This window comes from Mesoplodon bidens, assembly GCF_964165515.1.
Source record: "Mesoplodon bidens genome assembly, chromosome: 20".
NCBI classification, from domain to species: domain Eukaryota; kingdom Metazoa; phylum Chordata; class Mammalia; order Artiodactyla; family Ziphiidae; genus Mesoplodon; species Mesoplodon bidens.
Genome location: NC_138181.1, coordinates 19,716,167 through 19,733,043, shown reverse-complemented (window position 1 = coordinate 19,733,043; position 16,877 = coordinate 19,716,167). Strand labels below are relative to the sequence as shown.

Genomic DNA, 16,877 nt, shown 5'->3' with positions numbered 1-16,877 from the left:
CCCTGATATCTCTGACATCTTTTTATATGTGATTGACTTGACACTATCTTCCTTATGCAGAAGCATTTCTAGAAGTTCCACCGAGCAACCTCCGTTACATCTCACATGCCGTCCTGCTCTTCAGGATGGCCAGGAAAGATGGGTTTAGTTTTGTGTTTTCTTTTTGAGTTGGGGCTCTCTTCTTAAGGGTGAGAGGGAGACTGGATATCCTCAGGGCAACAGCCTTTCTGCCACAGGGGGCTTTCTTGACACCGACAGAAACAAGTTCCTTCCTCGCCTGTAGGCTCCATCATATCCATGGCTTACTTCTCTTGTCAGGATTTACCACAGTCTGAATTTATCTTCTCCCTTCACCTGTGCGCTTATTCATTGTTTTGCTCTCTCTTCGTGAGGATGTAAGCTTCCTAAGAGCAGGGAGCTCGCCTGTGTTGGTCATCAGTGTACCTTGAGTATGTAGCATTTGATAGGCACTCAAATATTATTAAAAGAATAAAAGAATTGTGGGGTCAGTGAGTTGGAACATTCGTAAGATTTGGATCCATATTGTCAACTTGTTGCCTCCCCCAAAATGTCAAAGTTCACATTCTCATCAGTGATGTCCAGGAGGGTCCTTTTCGTCTCTGAACCTGGGTATTATAACTCAGTGAAAAGCCCTTGTTGATATCCGAGACAAAACATTAAAAAAGAATTCTTATCTTAATTTATATTTGTTTGTTTCAGTGTATTTTAGAAAGAGTTTTGTTCAAACTCGTTAAAATTTTTTTCTTTTTTGATTATGGTAACATAAAGGGATAAACTTCAATGGTCAAGAAAATTCAGTTAATCTTCCCTGGGTAAAGTAAAGATTACTGTACAGCTTCTCTCAGTTATGAAGATCAAACATGTTTGACAGCATTTTAAGAAGTATAAACAAGTTATGCAATCATAACGATTTGTTATACTCAAGATGGCAGTGCAGAGGACACTGATGGTTTTACTCAGCATATTTAAAGTACTGTAAAGGTACCTAGTTAGACAGTCGGGGCTTCTGTATCTGTGGGTTCGGTATCCTCGGATTCAACCAACCTCAGATTGAAAATATACATACAAAAAAAAAATCCAGAAAGTTCCAAAAAGTGAAACTTGAATTTGCCACGTGCCAGCAACTATTTAGATAGCATTTACATCATATTTACAACTTTTTACATACCATTTACATTGTATTAAGTATTATGACTAATCTAGAGATGATTTAAAATATCCAGGAGGATGTACATAGGTTACATGCAAATACTATGCCATTTCATATAAGGGACTTGAGCATCCCTGGATTTTAGAATACTTAGTGGGAAGGGGTGGGGGTCCCGGCACCAACCCCCCATGGATACCAAGGGACGACTGTACTTGGTGAGACACTGGTGGTGTTCAGAACAACCAGCGCGGACAGAAAGGAAGAAATTGACTGGTTCTCTTCCCAACTACTTACTCACCCACAGAGCATTCATAATGAATACCCACAAGAACTCATTGCTTACACGGACCAATTAACCCACTTAACCAATGCATTTCGTCCTTGCAGATGCACACAGAAAGAGGATACTTGCTATCTAACAGGATCTGGCTCCGGTCTCAAGGGTATAGGTCAAAGGTATTTATTTATTTATTTTTTGACTGTGGTTCTGTGGGGCTGACTTTCTTTTAAATCCCTCTTTCTCTCAGCATGTTGGCAGACCATGCACGTGTGAAGGGCCCAGCGGGGATGATGCAGTGGTGGTCTGGGAGTGAGGGAAGAAGCTTTCAAGGGCATCACAGTTTGCTGTCATCCTGAGCTCTCCAGACTGCAGGGTGACCCGAGTCAGACTTCTCTCTACTTCTTTCTTCTGGGTGTTTTGGTCTGTTGATTTTCCAGTGTCCGTAACCCAAAGCAACATATCTTTCTTGGCATGTTTGGAAAGGGAGCTGTTGCTAAGATGCTTAAGCTCACAAGGAAAAGTTCTTATAGTTACACATATATAATACATTATTCTAAAGCTGAAGATTGCATAGTTATAGATATCTGCTAGGGCAGTTTTTCTTAACCATTTTAATAAAACTAATGCTAACCAGTAAACTTGACACAATCATTTCTCAAAGGAGCTTTGGTATTTAATAACTACTTACCTTTTTCTAGGGTTTATATTCTAGATATTACATTTGGAAGTAGAATGTACACCCATTATAAAATGCCTAACCTTTAAGCTCCTCCTTTGGAATTCAATATAGTTAAAAACAGAAAGTATTTATTAAGTTTCTGGGAATGCCAGCCCTATGTGAGGAGCTTTGGGGGACACCCAAGAGGTCCAAGTCCTGTAAATGATATCCTAATTATGTAAAGGAATAAAAAACCTTTACCGGATTTCGGTTCCCAATTCACTCATCTGAGAAACACTTTCTCCAGATATCACAGGATAATGGTTCCTTTAATTGGACCCCCATTCTGCAGGGAGATGTGGAAACTGCTCCCATCGAGCCATTCTCTGGCTGGTACCACCCTTTCAAGTGTTTGAACTGTAACACGTTCATCACACCCATACTTTGTGGGCTCCAACAGGGCAAGGTAATTCAACTTTGGAAATAGTGGTATCTAGACAATGACAGAGAGGCAGAATTCCCCTAAGAGGTGTAAAATATGGAATATGATGATTTTGAGTTTCCCTGTGATTCTTTACTTAGCATTTGATAATACCTTTCCTTTTTGGGGTCAGTTATACCCAAGTTTTTACCTTCTAGCCCTGGGAGGTTGCTGTGTTAAGGCTGGTTCTCATGCCACATTGACCCGTCTCTCTAATTTCTTATAGGCTTAAAAAAAGGCTTTATTGGTATGTAATTCACATAATATACAATTCACTCATTTAAAGTGTACATTCAGGGACTTCCCTTGCAGTCCAGTGGTTTAGGACTCTGTGCTTCCATTGCAGGGAGCAAGGGTTCAATTCCTGGTCTGGGAACCAAGATCCTGCATGCCACATGGCGTGACCAAATAAATAAATAAATAAAAATAAAGTGTACAGTCAGATATGTGCAACCATCACCACAGTTGATTTTTTATTTTATTTTATTTTTAATTAATTAATTTATTTTTAGCTGCATTGGGTCTTCGTTGCTGTGTGTGGGCTTTCTCTAGCTGTGGTGAGCGGGGGCTACTCTTCATTGTGGTGCGCAGGCTTCTCATTGCGGTGACTTCTCTTGTTGTGGAGCACGGGCTGTAGGTGCACGGGCTTCAGTAGTTGTGGCGCACGGGCTCAGTAGTTGTGGTTCGTGGGCTCTAGAGCGCAGGCTCAGTAGTTGCAGTGCACGGGCCCAGTTGCTCTGCGGCATCTGGGATCTTCCCGGACCAGGGCTCAAACCTGTGTCCCCTGCATTGGCACATGGATTCTTAGCTACTGGGCCACCAGGGAAGTCCCCACAGTCCATTTTAGAACATTTTCATCACCTCGAGAAGAAATCCGACATCCCTTAGCTGTCCCCTCCGTAACCTCCCACCCCCTCCAGACCTAAACAAATACTGAGCTACTTTTTTTTTTTAAATCTCTGAAGCCCTCATGAATCAGCACTTTGATATAAATCTCCACTGTTTTTTGATCAGTTCTTCACCAGACCTTGACGTATGCTCTCCCCTTCAGTTGGAGCCAGTACCCTAGGGAACATGATGACCTAAAAGTAGCACCGCATAGAGGTTAAGGGTTAGGGTTAAGCACAAAGTGTTCTCAGGTGAACTGAAAATCTTGACCCAGAATTTGGAGAACCTCCCCAGCCTAAAGTCTTTTCATGGAGATCAAATTGCAGGATTCCTCTTTTGCCTCTTGGGAAGTACAAAAACGTTGTGGTCTAGCTTTTTGCCGCACCTTCCCTCTTTGGTTTTCTTTAATTTACATCCACCTTTTTACTGTGCTTGCCTTTAGGATGTTTCATCTATAACCACCACATTCATCAGGGAACAAATACATCATCCTTCTTCTGCCTTTTGCTGTCAGTCTATTGGAATATTGGTTGGTTGTCTTCTCAGCCATGAGGTTTATCACAGCTTTGTCCTTGACTTTGGAAGAAGAGTGAATCAACATTATTTATCTTCCCTGAAGGCTGTGTCTTCACCACCTTCTAGTAGCATTAATCTGCCACATCATCCCAAAGATGTAAGGCACTATATACTGTCTAAACTGAGACTTATTGTCTGTTGAAGGGTATTATGCACCCTCGTATTAAAATATCTCCACTCATGACCCTGAATACTTCCAAGAAGGGTGAGCACAAGAGAAAGTATACGTGGGGACGTTTAGGTGGGGAGGAGAGCATGTTAGAAAGCAGAACATGGTAGAGATCAGTGTAATCAGTCATTTATCATTTGGATTTAGAAGAATTTTGATGATTTTCTTTTGGTTTTCCAGTTCAATTTCTATTGTAACAATTACAAGTCTTTTAACCATTCTATATTCAATTTTGCTTTGAAGACACTTGATGTTAGGCTTTTTAAAATGTCACTGAATAATTACATTCTTCTGGGGTGAAAAATTTGTGGTATTAGAATAAGCCTCCTATTTCTTAAATAGGCTTAAACATACTTCAGCTGTTCTCTCTCTGATGCAATCAGGACTGTAGAGACTGGAATGAAACTGTATCTAGTCCAGTAAAACTTTTGTTTTAGGGTCTTTCTCCTATTAATAATTCATTTAATGAAAGATTCAAACCCTGTAGTCTCTTATAAAATTCCATGACTCAGTCAATACTGTGCTTTATTTTTATTTATTTATTTTTGGCTGTGTTGGGTCTTATTGCTGCGTGCGGGCTTTCTCTAGTTGCGGCAAGAGGGGACCACTCTTCGTTGCAGTGCGCGGGCTTCTCATTGAGGTGGCTTCTCTTGTTGTGGAGCACGGGCTCTAGGCGTGCACGCTCAGTAGTTGTGGCTCGTGGGCTTCAGTAGTTGTGGCACGCGGGCTCAGTAGTTGTGGCTTGCGGACTGTAGAGCACAGGCTCAGTAGTTGTGGCGCACGGGCTTAGTTGCTCCACGGCATGTGGGATCTTCCCAGACCAGGGCTCGAACCCGTGTCCCCTGCATTGGCAGGCAGATGATTAACCACTGTGCCACCAGGGAAGCACTGTGCTTTATTTTTAAAGTGGCCACATACATATGGATGGATACTTCCTGTAATATCCACCTCCCTTAAAATAAAATTCCTGAAGCTTTCATTTATAGAGGACATAGCCTTCTTGGCTTATTTCAGTCCTTCTGAGGGAAAATCAGCATGTGCTTGTGTTCTTAATTTTCAGAGCCATAAGAACAAGGTTTACTCCTCCAGCACCTCAGGAGGTAGCATAAAAGAGTGGCAGGGGTACCATCCTTTAACTTGCATCCATCGGGTCCTGGCTGAGTTAGTAGGTTTCCCACAAAAGCCCATTTTTCCTTTCCTGAATCATTTTTGAGCCAAAAGCCCTATAAGGGAAAGATTCCCTGCTTCATGATGAAATGGCAGCACATGACATTCTTTCTAACGAGTCACAGTCAATAAAAACTGTTCTCCGAATGAATCTGAGTACGCTTCCACACTGAGCTACACGAAAGAAACATCTTTTTCAAATCAGAACATCTCGTTTCATCCACTGAGTTCAGACAGACGTTTCACTTCTGTAAGCAAAGAGAACGAGTCTCCACACGAAGTGAAAATCCAGTCCGTCCTTATTTTTCCTTAGTTACACATGTTATGTAGTTTGATGAAATGAGGGACACACATTGGAAAACGTTCTCGGGGTTCGGAGACTGAGGGGAAGCTACTGAGGAATTTTGTGTATAATAATAATAAAATGATTATTCATTAGTCTAAAGGTATTTTGAACTCCTGAGAGCTTCCATTTAAACATTAGGTGATAGGATTTGTTTATATAGCATGATTGAACGTGGTCTTAACTTGAAATCTCACTGGCCCTGTAATTAGGGGAAGTGGGCATTTGTTAGCAGTGCATTTCTGTTGTGTTGCTGCTAAAGAGACTTATAGTGGGCCTAGTGAAGCCACAAAGGATCCCCAAAGATGTCCACACATCAGCCACAGACAGAAAGGCTGACCTTTCAGGCTTGGAAAAATGGAAATGAAGAAACAATGTAACGTACATCTAGAGATTACTATCATCACATGAAAAGCATAAAGAAAATTTTTTTTTTTTTTTTTTTTTTTTTTTTGCGATACACGGGCCTCTCACTGTTGCAGGCTCTCCCGTTGCGGAGCACAGGCTCCAGATGCACAGGCTCAGCGACCATGGCTCACGGGCCCAGCCGCTCCACAGCATGTGGGATCTTCCCGGACGGGGGCACGAACCTGTGTCCCCTGCACTGGCAGGCGGACTCTCAACCACTGCGCCACCAGGGAAGCCCTAAAGAAAATTTTAAGGAGGAAATACAAGCAAGTCTGGTGACACATTTAGGGGACAACAGAGAGGGTGTGAATTTCAGGGCTGGCATTCATAAGGGAAGAATGTGCAACATGTAGGGTTCAACTTTAAATCCAAGCAAACCCAAGTCAGAATGAGATGAAGGATTTAATTAACTACAATCAAGCCTCCAAGGAATCACCCATAGATAAGTGAGAACCCACCTTGACCTTGAACTTGAACTTCTCTCAAGTACTCCCAGTGAAGTTACCCCATAAAGAAAAGAGGTGGGGCCGGGAATTAAATTCTTATCCAAACATCAAGAGTTTGTTTGCTTAAATTATCCAAGTGCCTTTGGTAATGCTGTGTGCTTCTCTTTCTATGGGAGAAACAAAATTCTATGCAGAGAAGGGTAACCAGAACGGCGGAGAGAGCCTCTTAAGTGAGAAATGGCTGAAAAATTTGGGTGTGCTTGGCAGTAAGAAGAGAAACATGAATAAGGACAAGAGAGTCACCAGGAAAGTTAGGAGGGAGAGGGAGAGTGCGTTCACCTGTAACGCGCTCCAGAAGGCAGGGCTGGGACCACAGAAGAGCTGCCCGGCATTTTGAAAGGGGGAGATCTCTGGGGGAGATGATGATGATTCAGAGGATTGGGATTTATTTACTCTAAGGCTAGAGCAGTGAGGTATGGGGAGGTGGATAAGGACCTGGGGTCGGGAGGGAGGGCTGTTAAGGAAAACTGACTCTTAACAGATCTCTCTGCCTCCACAGCCTCCCCGTTCCCATCCCTGCCCACCCGACCCCGCCGTGTCCACAGACCAGTGTCCTTATCTTCTGAGCACGTTGAGCTGCTGATCAGAACCTTTCATTGGCTGCCCATTACCTACCGAATCATGTTCAAACTCCTTTTCTTGGTCCTCAAAGCTTACAGTAATGTGGCCTTGAACTCCTTCTCCACCTGTATCATTAGATTAATCATCTTCCCGTACCCTTCATCTCCTTGTATGTCATGCACTTTCCTGCCTTGCCCTTCACCTCCCTTCCCCACCCAGTTCCCTGCCTGTTTTTCCTGAAGCTCCCTGCATCCAACCCTTTCTCCTGCCAGCTGAACGCATCTTCTTTCTCCGTGTTCTCGTCACACTCTGACAGTCTCTCTGACACCGACCCCAGGCTGTGTTCCTTTCTACTATTATGTATTTATACATAATATATGTAATATTTGTACAGCACTTTTCAGCCACAGAGAATTTTCACAAACATGGGTATTATCTACCCGGGAGGTTTTTATTCATATTTTGCAGATAACTCAGGCTTTGAGAGTTTAAGTAACTTGTCCAAAGTCACAGAGCTAATATTTGGTAGAGCTGGAATTCGGATGCAGGTTTTCTGACCCTCAATCCAGAATCTACTTTCCTCCTAGGATTGTGGTGAGGGCTAGTTAAAAAAAAAAAAAAAAATCTCTCAAGGGGCTTCCCTGGTGGTGCAGTGGTTGAGAGTCCTCCTGCCGATGCAGGGGACACGGGTTCGTGCCCCCGTCCGGGAAGATCCCACATACCATGGAGCGGCTAGGCCCGTGAGCCATGGCTGCTGAGCCTGCGCGTCCGGAGCCTGTGCTCCGCAACGGGAGAGGCCACGGCAGTGAGTGGCCCGCGTACCACAAGAAAAAAAAAAATCTCTTGAGGATGAGAGCAATTTTCAAATGTAAAGTGCTGCTCAGATGAAAGGAGGGATTTATCCATCAGACTGCAGTTTTCTCAAAGCCAGAGACTAAGTCATTTTCATCTTTCATCTTTGTATATAAATGCAGATTCTCAGGCCCACCCCAGACCTGCTGAATCAGTGACTCCAGTGTCTTTGTGCTGACAAACCCTCCAGGTATTCTGATGCATGCTCAGCTCTGAGAACCAAGGCTGTGAGAGAGGATTATTCTTCCTTTGTGGGTCCCTTGTCCTCCAGAGATGGGGCATTATCGGATCATTAGCAAGTACGCAAACCTTGATTCTCAGAGGAGAGGATGAGTGAGCAAACTATACATATATATAGTGCTGAGTGAGTGGAGATTTTATCAGGGATTAAAAAATAAATAAAGACTAAACTGGCAAGATTTTGAGCTGTAAAGGGTGTTGTCTTCCCTGGAAGGCAGGTGTCAAGTGGAGCTTTAAGTGATGGAGGTAAGAAGACAGGACTTTGAAAGGGAAATTCTTCATGGGTGTCAGAAAAACGCATGGGGAGGGGAGACAAAGAGTTATTACAGAGTTTTAATTTGGAAAAGAAATGACATTAAAGATTTTTTTTTCTTTGAAAACAGCTGACAACAGGCCTGTGGTAAAAGAGTGGAACAACCCAGGTGTAGAGAACAGGTAATAAAGTACTGAAGGGTGAGGTTAACCCCTTAGTCTAGAGAATGGACTTGGGCATTTGAGTTCCTGTGACCATTTTCTTTTGAGTTCAGCTATAGACTTTTATTTTCCCTAAGCAATGCATTGTTCTAAAGAGAGAAAAAAAGAAAAACAAACTCTGAAAGGTTCCTGGTTTCTTTAAGCTATTTTGAATAATGCAAAATGTTGCTTGGTACCCTCATTTCAAATGTATACAGAATTAGCTAGTGAGAAAGAGGAACCTGCTAAAGTTCGCGGAACCCGAATAGTCTGTCGCCAGAGTGGATGTGTCCTGTAAGTCTCCAAGAAGCCTCTGGTGTGAACTTATATCTAGTGTCCTGAGAGCACAGCTTGAGTCATCCTACAGTACGCATACTGTAGGAAGCCACCCCCGCCCCCCGCCCCGACCTTCCTGGAGGTTTCCGTGGGTTCCTGTTCCCTAGTCAACTTTGCTGTCACCTTATTTCAGAGTCTGAAAAGATATCCCCAGGGTGGAACTTGGCCCCTTTTTCAATTCTCCCCCTCCACAAAGCACCACTAACTAGGCTCCTCTAGGTAACAGGCTATGATATTGTGATTTATAATAAGAAATACATATTTGGCCTTCGTCCCTGTTTCTCGCACAGAGCTCCTAAAACCTTTGGAATTTTCTAAGTGGTAAGAGTTACGAAGGTGTCTTTTATTACTCATAACAAGCCCCTTTCAACCCTGTGGACCAAAAAAATTTAATCAGTCATCTAAAAAGAAATAGAAAATTTTGTTTGCACCAAATAGAGGATTATAACCTGGGAAGCAGTCTTTCAGAAAGCTCTGAGGTCTGTTCTGCCCATTAGTAGGTCAAAACATAGTTATCTAAGTTTTTGAGACATAGGGCTGTATGTTAAATGACATATTATGGACAGTTTACACAATCCAGATCTAAGCATACAAAGTGAGTAGTGGGTCATGGGTCATCGTGGCCCCTTACAAGATTAAGAAGGAATGTTATCTTTTAAGGAGCTGTCTTGGTGCCAGGAGAATGTTGCTGTTTATGGTTGAGCAGGTATTTCTGCCGATGGGGAGGTTTGGTCCATGCATAATGCAGGTATACAGTGCACGGTAGAGGGGCGAGAGGAGGCCAAAGGGCAGAGAAAAATTATGTTTAAATTTTCCTTGACTTGCCTTAGAATATGAATTTTTATTTCATCAACCCCATCTGAGTTTATGTGAATGAAGTGACTTTTGGAAAGACTCTACGGATGGGGGCTGGTGGCCAGGAGAGCCAAACACGTGATTAGAGGGTTGGAACTTTCAGTCTCAACCCTTGAGCCCCGGGGAGGGGAGAGGGGCTGGAGATTGAGTTCAGTCACCGATGGCCAGTGACTTAATCATGCCTCCATAATGAAGCCTCCATAAAACCCCAAAGGACAAGGTTCCGACAGCTTGCAGGTAGGTGAACTCGTGGAGGTGCTAGGAAGGCGATGTGTCTGCTGGGGGCACGGAAGCTCCGTGCCCTTTCCCACATATCTGGCCCCCTGCATCCCCTCCATCTGGCTGTTCCTGAGTTATATCCTTTTATAATAACCCAGCAATCCAGTAAGTAAACTGTTTTCCATGAGTTATGTGTACCGCTCTAGCAAATTAATTGAACCCAAGGAAAGGGGGTTGTGGGAACCTCTGGTTTATAGCTGGTAGGTCAGAAGCACAGGTGACACCCTGGACTTGTGATTGGCATCTGCATGGGGTTGGGGGTGGGGGAGTCTCGTGGGACTGAGCCCTTAACCTGTGGGATCTGACACTCTCCCAGGGTAGGCGGCGTCAGACTTGAGCTAAATTGTAGGACACCCAGCTGGTGTTGCAGAATTGCTTCGTGTGGGAAAACTGCCACACATCCGGTATCTGAAGTGCAGTCAGTGGTGCTTTAGCAGAGTTTTGAGAGTAAAGGACACACGTGGGAATGTGTCTTTCTTCTATACAGGTTTTTAGGGAGGATATTGCCTTATTTAGGGAGACAACAGGAGCGCCCAGAAGAGGCTACTACTTAAAGTTGAAAGCTATACTAAAATGTTTACCCAGGAAATATGCTATCTGGAATTTCCTTCAAAATAATTTATGGGGGAGGGGTGAGTCGGTGGGGTGCTTTAGATGAAACAAGATTGACTGCGAGTTAATTGTTAAAGTTGGGTATGGTCCATGGAGGTTCATGATACTTGTCTGTCTACTTTTGTATATGCTTGAAATTTTTCATAATAAATAATTTTTTAAACGGATGCTAGGTATCCCTGAACTGTCCTAGAATCCTCAGCCAGCCCTGGCATGGGTAGTTTCTCTCTGGCCATCCTTCTGTCTATGGCCCTGCCTGTTGATGTGTCTGCTTGGATCCCCCTTCCCCTCTGCCACGCCTTTCTTCACCGCTCTCTTCCCTTCTATGACCCACTAAAACCCTGTCTTCCCCACCTATGGGGAACTCTAAAATAATAATAACAATTATCCTGTTCTATGCAAAGCAAGCAGTTTCTTTCCTTTTTTTTTTGCGGTACGCGGGCCTCTCACTGATGTGGCCTCTCCCGTTGCGGAGCACAGGCTCCGGACGCACAGGCTCAGCGGCGATGGCTCACGGGCCCAGCCGCTCCGCGGCATGTGGGATCTTCCCGGACCGGGGCACGAACCCGTGTCCCCTGCATCGGCAGGCGGACTCTCAACCACTGCCCCACCAGGGAAGCCCAGCAGTTTCTTTTTTGTTGAGACTTCCCATCAGGCCTCCACTGGAAGCACCTGCTCTTTTATAACGAAACATACCCATTCATACTGTTTTTCTGAACAAAAACTGTTCTAACCTCATGAAGAATTCTGCCTTCCTCCCAGTCCATCTGGATCCTGCCGCCAGCTTTTAAAATCACTGTATTTCTCCCATCAGAGCTCTCAAATTTGTTTAACTGCAAAGTAGAAGTGATGAATGGTAGATATTTCTATGACTTCAGGAAAGGGAATTTAGTCTCTGTCTAGAAACTTCTATCAGGAGAGGTTCGGCTATGAGACTTGACTCTTGGTTTGTCTCTGGTTGAGAGGCACAGGCGAAGGGAAACTCCTACAATCTCCTAAAACTCGTGTTTTCTACATACTTCTCTTCCTTTAAATTCCCCTTACTCCTTTTACCAGAACTTCTGGTGAGTAACATGTTGACTCATGCTATTTTGTCACTTCCTTCCTCTGGCTCACCTCCAGTGGAGATGCAAAAGAGTTGTCAAGTGACCAATAGGCAAGTCAGGTTGAAAGCAACGTCCCGCTACAAAAACTCGATCATCTGGAACTGGCAGTGACAACCTGAGAGAGAGTTAGGTTGGATGAAGAGACCTCTCCTGCCTTCCAGCATGAATCACTCTTTCCCTGTTTCCTTTGGAGCTCAGATTGTACAGACTCCATCTGTGTGTATGAAGGATGCAGCATCAGGAGTGACCTGTGCATCTCAGGGGTCTTAATTTCAGCCATGGTAGGAGGATATTGAAGGGAACTTGGGGGGCAGCTGGCTTTTAGGCAAATGGCTGCTCTCCTTCCTGACTTCTCTTCGAGGGCCAGAGGTCAGGCTGACAGTCTGAACCTGTCTTGGGTCAGGAAGAATGTCTTTCTAGGAACGTAAGGAAAGTTGATGGTAAATACCCAGAGAGTCATAATTATAGGAGTTGTGTCTAATCACTCTGCAGGGAGGTGAGGTGTGGCATGAGTTGGAGAAGGGTGGGGAGGATGGACTCTCCTAAATTTTATAAGCCATAGAAATAGAGTTGCTAGATAAAATATGGGATACCCACTTAAATTTGAATTTCAGATAAACAACAAATACATTTTGAGTATAAGCGTGGCCCAAATATTGCATGGGACACACATATACTAAAAAAATGATAATTGTTATTTGTCGGAAATTCAGAAATGTACCTGGGTCCTGCATTTTTATTTGCTGGAGACCCTGTATAGTAGCCCAGTTGTTTTGATCTTTTTTTGCTCCATTGATGTAACAAGTCGTCATGGTGTATTTGTTCAGTGAAGCAAGCACAGTGATTATGCCTTATCTTTTTTTTTTTTTTTTTTTTGGTGAAGTAGAAAAGAATAGCTTTATTGCTTTGCCAGGCAAAGGGGAACACAGTGGGCTCATGCCTCTCAAAACTGTGTGTCCCATGCCTTATCTTAATCATGCCTTATCTTGGCCTACTTTCAGTGAAAAAGTCACCTATTTTTCCCCTTAGGGAATGTTGTTAAAACAATGATTGTGCTATGAAAATAACTCCCATCCAAAGGTCTTTCATTACCTCATATATGCTTCTCGGAGAGAACATGCCATTGAGGGTTCAGAAATCATTACTTAACTCCATGCTTTCCTGCTCTTGATGCCTTTTTAAATTTTATTTTTTTTACTATGAAAAATTTTAAACAGACACTAAAGAAGAAAGAATGATGAACCTCCATGTTCACCCAGCCTCAACAATCATCAACTCATAATCAATACTGCCTCATCTATAACCCCCCTATTCTATCCATCCCAACCCCATTAATTTGATACAAATTCCAGCGAGCTGGAGCTTTATTGTTTATAACTTTCTGCTCCTCACTGTACCTTTGCTTTCCCAGTAATGGAATTGTATGGATAGTGGTTCCCCCAAATCTTCTAAACATTGCTCCATATATATATATTTTTTTTATGCGGTACGCGGGCCTCTCACTGTTGTGGCCTCTCCTGTTGCGGAGCACAGACTCTGGACGCTCAGGCTCAGCGGGCATGGCTCATGGGCCCAGCCGCTCCGCGGCATGTGGGATCTTCCCAGACCGGGGCACGAACCCACGTCCCCTGCATCACCAAGCGGACTCTCAACCACTGCGCCACCAGGGAAGCCCTGCTCCATATTTTTATAGTTCTCTAGTTGTTAGCCTTCCCAATATCAAATCCTCAAATCTGCCTTTTCCAGCCTCCCTTGCCCTCATGGCCCATATGTGGGACTTGAAAATCAGACCCACCTGGCGTAGGACTTTGGCTGGGACTCAGGTTACGGGAGGAAACAGGATGGGTAGTGGGAACATGTCATTAGGCCCACTCTGCAGTGTCGCTCTGGGAGCTGTTCCTAGAAGCTGATCCGAGAACATATTCCTCCAGCTTTTGCAAAGAGCCTGAGCACTTTAACATACCTTAATACATCCTTCCCTCATGCACTGTCTAGAGAGGATTCCATTGACTTTAACTTGCTACCTTGACCGAGACAAAAGCTAATGGTGCTTACCTTCCAAAGAGGTGAGAGAGGAGAGGCACACACAGCATTTAAGTCACTCAGAAGAGAAATGTGATGGCTCCTGTGAGTTTAATAATGCACTTCGGGCTTATGGGACTGCCCTAGAGCAGAGGTGCTCAGAGTTTGGCCTCCAACCAGCAGCATTAGCATCACTTAAAGACTCAAATGCTTGGGCCCACTCCCAAGACCTAGTGAATCCCTTGGAGAATGAGGGGGGCGGAGGGTTGGAGGAGTCCAGAAATCTGTGTTTTCACAAGCTCTAGATGATTTAAATCTGGGGCAGCCATGGCAACATGAGGACCAAATCCTGCCCACCACCTGTTTTTGTAAATAAAGTTTTATTGGAACACAGCCATAATCACTTATGTATTGTCCTGGCTTTCATGCTACAATGGTAGGGTTGAGTGGTGGTGACAGAGGCCATACGGCCGATGAAGCCTAAAATACCTGCTACCTGGCCCTTTACAGAAGAATTTGCTGACCGCTGATTTCGATTTGTGCTAAATGATGAGTCAATAAAAGTTAGAGGGAGTCCTCCCTGCCCTGGAAGGACCAGGCATTCAACTCACTTCCCCACACCCCTCAAACCTTTATAAGCCACACATTTTCAAATGCTTGTTACCATATTTTAAAGTTTGGTTTAACATGCATGGAGTGCTTGCTATGTGCCAGATACTGTTCTGGGCTCTTTAAAACTAGAATCTTGATATTTTGGAAGGCAGCTATGCTCACCACTATACCACCAACATGAATCTCAATCTTTTGTATGCAATATTTTATGTGTACACTGGATAGGATGACATGCCTTTTAAGATATTAATAACATCTTTTTAAAAGATTAAAGTCTTTTATCATGGAAAAAAAAAAGAGGATGAGTCAATAAGAGTTGAACAGGAATGCCTGACACTAATTTGTGACTTAAGTATGGCTGTTGGGATTGGCTTCCATGAAAGAGCGGTCTTCTACCATTTAGCTGAGGTCTGTGGAACAGAGGATAGCTGGCGATTTCTGACTTCTATAAATGGCAATCTTTGCTGCTGAGGACTTAAATTTAACAGAATCTTATTTAATCAAACTACTTTTTAAAAAAAGGTGCATGTGTGTCTCTGTGTGTGTGTGTGTGTGTGTGTATGTGTATCCAGAAGACAAATAATCTGTCAAACAACCAGGAGCAATCACAGGAAAATCAGAACAAGGCCTAATTCCATCCCTAATATTAGAGAAATAACTCTAGTCCTCTTCCAAATCTGGATTTCTGTACTTGTGTTGTCGGGGCATTTTTCACAAATGATAAAAAGTAGGGATGGTGGGTTTACAAAGTGAGTTCAGAGGGTGCGGAGAGTGGCTAGGGTAGATTATTTGAGATTGATGTAAAATAATAGAACTCTTCAGAAGCAAGTGTAGACAACTGTTACTTGGTCACGCTTCATTACTCTGCTTTGATCCTTCTCCATGAAGAAAAGGCAGCCACACAGTGAGGGCTCCACCCATTTTCTGGTCCCTCACTATGTGAGCCCCAGGGCAATGCCCAGGAGACTGTTTGCTGGGTACCATAGATCCCGGGCAAGGTGTCTTCCTCCCTGGTCATCAGTTTTCTCACCTGGAAAGTGATGGACTGGGACCAGATCTCTGAGATTCTTTCTAGTTCTAAAACTGCAATAATTGCTTTGCAGATGGTCTAATGCTTCCTCTCACACTGATTATGGTTTCTAAGATACCTCTTAGAGACCATGCAGCACTCAAACCTAGGCTTTTCAAGGAAGAGAGAAATAGCCATACTTATACACTGCTAGTGTGATAACTTTTCTGGAAGATGTGTTTCTAATATACATCAGAAGAGTTAATAAAGCAATCTCTTCGACCCACCAATTCTGCTTTTAAGAATTTATTCTAAGACAATAAGAAAGGGTGTATTCAATGATGTAGCAGCCTAAATGTCCTACCTAATTGAAAAATTGAAAAGCAACCTAAATGTCCTACCTAATCAATGCAATGAGTAATCTGTGGTAAATGCATATTGTGGAATGTTATGTGGTCATGTAAAATGATGTTGTAAAATTATACTTGTTGACATGGATACATACTCATACTGTTGAAGGAACAATAGCTTCAAAGCATCGTTTTTTGTTACCATCTGTTTCTGGAATGGACTTAACTGTTATTTATACCTATCTATACACCTACATTATAATTTATAAGGGTACATATAAAAATTCTCAAAATGGTTACTGCTGGATGGTGGGATTATGAATACTTTTGATCCCTTTCTTGTCTTATCTTTTTTTTTTTTGCGATATGCGGGCCTCTCACTGTTGTGGCCTCTCCCGTTGCGGAGCACAGGCTCCGGATGCGCAGGCCCAGCGGCCATGGCTCACGGGCCCAGCCGCTCCGCGGCATATGGGATCCTCCCAGACCGGGGCACGAACCCGTATCCCCTGCATCGGCAGGCGGACTCTCAACCACTGCGCCACCAGGGAGGCCCTCTTGTCTTATCTTTATTTTAAATTTTTCTACAGTGATGATATATTACTTGTGTGTGTATGTTAATGCACACAGAGGCACATGTGTATACGTACACACATCTCAGTTCAGAGAAGTAACACAAAATTTAAATGGATAAATTTGGACAACCTGCCCTCTGTCCTAACTGACAGAAATGCCCTCCCCATGTGGCTAGATGGGAGCAGCAGGCCCCATAAGGGTTACAGGTTGCTCTACTTTTGTAGAGAAGGAAAGAGGCAGGGATGAACTAGAGGACCCGTTGTTCCGCCCTCATTTCCTGGCCAAGGTGACCAACCATCCCAGTTCACCTGGGGCTGAGAGATTTTCCAGGATGTGAGACTGTCAGCGCTAAATTGGTGAAGTCCTAGGC

The 16,877-nt window shown here is 43.6% G+C and overlaps 1 long non-coding RNA gene across 1 annotated transcript in view; it reads left to right on the top strand.

Annotated features, from left to right (window-relative positions):
* Positions 1–1,506: 1,506 nt before the first annotated feature.
* LOC308608292 overlaps positions 1,507–16,877 on the top strand; it is a 105,445-nt gene continuing 90,074 nt past the window's right edge. Inside the window, exon 1 of the long non-coding RNA XR_014014134.1 lies at positions 1,507–1,627. This is a non-coding gene — a long non-coding RNA (uncharacterized lncRNA). The remainder of the gene's footprint in view (positions 1,628–16,877) is intronic.